The sequence below is a fragment of the Castor canadensis genome, chromosome 2 (genome assembly GCF_047511655.1).
Source record: "Castor canadensis chromosome 2, mCasCan1.hap1v2, whole genome shotgun sequence".
Taxonomy (NCBI): Eukaryota; Metazoa; Chordata; class Mammalia; order Rodentia; family Castoridae; genus Castor; species Castor canadensis.
This window is the reverse complement of record NC_133387.1, coordinates 107595869-107599110: the sequence shown is the minus strand read 5'-3', so window position 1 is coordinate 107599110 and position 3242 is coordinate 107595869. Positions and strand designations below refer to the sequence as shown.

General features: G+C 46.9%; 1 pseudogene; it reads right to left on the bottom strand.

The window, feature by feature from the left end:
* Positions 1-1432: 1432 nt before the first annotated feature.
* LOC141418099 (cytoplasmic protein NCK2 pseudogene) lies at positions 1433-2955 on the bottom strand (annotated as a pseudogene).
* Positions 2956-3242: the final 287 nt, after the last annotated feature.

Genomic DNA, 3242 nt, shown 5'->3' with positions numbered 1-3242 from the left:
GCCCCCTGCTACTCAAGTGATGTGTCAACAGAGTACATTCTATTTCTAATGAATAGAATAGAAAGATACTTATTTTAAGATTAGCCTATTGGTATCATTATAAAGCATCCAAAACTATAGTACATTAAACAGTTCCCTTAAGTTTAACCAGTGGCTTAATCTTTCACAAGAAATCTAGATCCTAGTTCAGTCCATGCTATGTGTGTGATTGAGGTTCTTGTTTATCACACACTCAGAATTCTCACTAATGACCAATAGGAGGCTTCTCTTGAGAGCCGTGTTTCTCCAGACACTGTGCCTTGATTCTATTTGATGACTGTAAATTGTATGTTGTTCAATTTCTGCTTTCCTTGGTGGTTAGGAAGTTCATAGTCACATATATAAAATAGGAAGTATATTTTTCTTAGCCTCCATAACCATTTTATATTGTGTTCTTTATTTTCCTTCCTTTTTCTCCCTGATGTACTACGTTTTACTTTATATACTGTGATAAATGATTTTCCCTCATTTTTATATTTTTTTCATAATTCTTTTTTTAATTACAATAGTCAAAAAACTGGGTATGCAAGTTTAGAGGATCTCAAGACCCCTTCTTCAATCACAGGAACATGTTGTTGCAAGACTGTATATTCAAACTGTAAAGAAGTTCAAATGTACGGAGAAAAGAAAATGCAATTTCTTCATAAACATTCTTTGTTTCTTACTACCAGTTACATATTCTTTTGTAAACCCTGAAAAAGTTCCCTGTAAAGTAAATTATATGTATGTATATATATATATATATACACACACATACACTGTATATATAGTGTATGTGTATGACTTCCCTTCCCCAAAGATCAGCTGTTTTCCTTAACCATGCTATTAGTGTCAACAAAAAGCTACAGATACATATTACTTTGAGAATTAAATACCTAATTGCAAAATTCAAACAAGCCAAAGGAGGAGAGGGAAAAGCACTATGTGGATGACAGGTGTGGAGTCAATTATTGAAACATTTGTCTTTCTGCATCACTGCTTCCCTCTTCGGCAGACTGACTCTCATAAAAATCCTCTTTATTGTGAGCACCACCTCAGAGGCACTGGACAGCTTCTTTACTGCCATCTCTCTGGTGGTTCCAGTATTGCTATCTGCAAGGGCCACCTCCCTGTGGGGCCTGGGAGCCACTTAGGGGCCCAGGCCAAGCCTAAGACTGCTGCCCGGCCTGAACCTGCTGCGTGGTCCACAGGCTCGCCTCCTCCACTGCCACCTTCCTAAAAGTGGCTAGGAGGTGTGCATGGGGCTGCCAGGCTGGGGGTGGTAGATGGGAGACTCACGGAGCTGAACAGAAAGACAGACCAGGCTGCAGAGACAAGCCAGGCTGGCTGGCCACAAATCCTCTGTGGGAGAAGAGGCCTGGAGCTGGTGGGGCAGAGATGCCACATGCCACTGTCACTGCAGGGCTCTGACATGGTAGAGCTTCTTCCCTGTGCTTGCTGGGAAAGATGGGTGGCTTCTTGTAGTGTCCCCCAGCTCATCCATGCTGTGGAATCACCACTGCTCAATGCAGTAATTGTCCATGAGCTGCACCTTGAAATGCTTGTTCTTCCCTGATGCTTTGACAGACACCGAGAAGTCACTGGGTGAGGACTCGCTGTCCTTAATGAGGAAGTCACCCTCTACATCCCGCTCCTTGAGCACGCACTGGGCCTGGTGGCACATCAAATTGCCATGGCACCACTCCCACCTGCAAAGCTCCCTCTGGATGAGTGTCCAGTGTGGCTGATCTCTGTGGCGTGCACAGGGTGCAGGACCGGCCTGTCACTGAAGACCACCACATGGTTCTTAGCAACCAAGTCCACCTGGCCCCAGGCATTTTTAAATTTCCGGCACCTAGGGTCATTCTTAGGCTTCTTGATCACCTTCATAGTGTCCCACTTCTTGAGGTTGAGCTCCTCTGAGGTGACCGAGTTGAAGGAGCACAGCATCTGCACCATGTGCGGCATGTACCAGTGCCTTGCCCTTTGCTCAGTGCGGAGGCCCCGCACAGTCTCAGGAAGATCAGGGCCTCAGTGGCCACCTTGTCCACCTCCTCCAGCAAGTAGTTGGAGGAAACACAGGATCCACCCATCAAAGCTGCAGCACCACCAGCCATAGCTGCACTTCTCCATGACCGTGATACATGAGCCCTTCAACAGGGACAGCTCATCCTCCCACTCAGCCAGGTGGGTGAGCTTGACCAAGCCTGTGCAGGGCATCAGGGACACATCTTGCCAAGGCCTAGCATGACCTTGAGGGTCTTCACCAGGCTGTTTTCCAGGTGTTTTTGCACTCCACCTAGTTGGACTGATCATAGCCCGTCCTGTTGGCCACATTCCTCACTCACCACCATGTCGTGGAGTCGTCCAGCAGTCACAGACGCTCATTCTTCCTGATGCCTACCCCTTGGTCTTGCCGGGCAGTGTAGTCCTACTTGACTATGACAAACACTTCTGCCCTCTTTCATGGAGTCCTTCTTTGGCACACAGCTATGAGAGGTGACTGCAAAATGCACAACTCTTCAAAAAAGATGAGTTTTTAGGCTGATGGCACCTCTGAGGTTGCAAAGTAGCAGGGATCCTGCAAACTCTCAAATCCGACGCAAACCTTAGCAGAGAACCGTCATCTGGGACATCACTTGGAGAAGATAAACCTGTGAGATTTTGTCATGGGCTGCCTGCCAAGGCCAGAGGACAGTTCTTTCTGCCACTCCCTCCTCCCACCAGCCCAAGGGACCCCACCTTCCCAGGGGGACCCCGTTTACCCAGAGGTAACCCACCTGCCCAGGAGAACCCTACCTGCCTGGGGCACCCCACCAGCCCCGGGGCGGCCCCACTGCCCAGGAGGATCCCACCTGCCCGGAGGGACCCCACCTGCACAGGGGGATCCCACTGGCCTGGGCAACGGGAGCCTCTTAGCCATTGAGCTCTCCTCATCCCCTCATTTCTCAAATAAGGGTGAAGGAATTCATAAACATACAAATATTAAGTGAACTATTTAGAATATTCTGACTTTGTTCACATGTGGACAGCCAGGCATTTGCATATATTTATGTTTAGATGGAATTATAATGATTTATCTTCTGAAAAATCATTAGAAAGTTTTAGTTTTCTATGGATTTTCTTTGACTACAGGATATTTCATATACTTGAAAATGGCCATTTGTCCCTGGAATAAATATCCTACTGGAAAAAGCCTTCTCAGGGTTTATCAGGAAGACTTG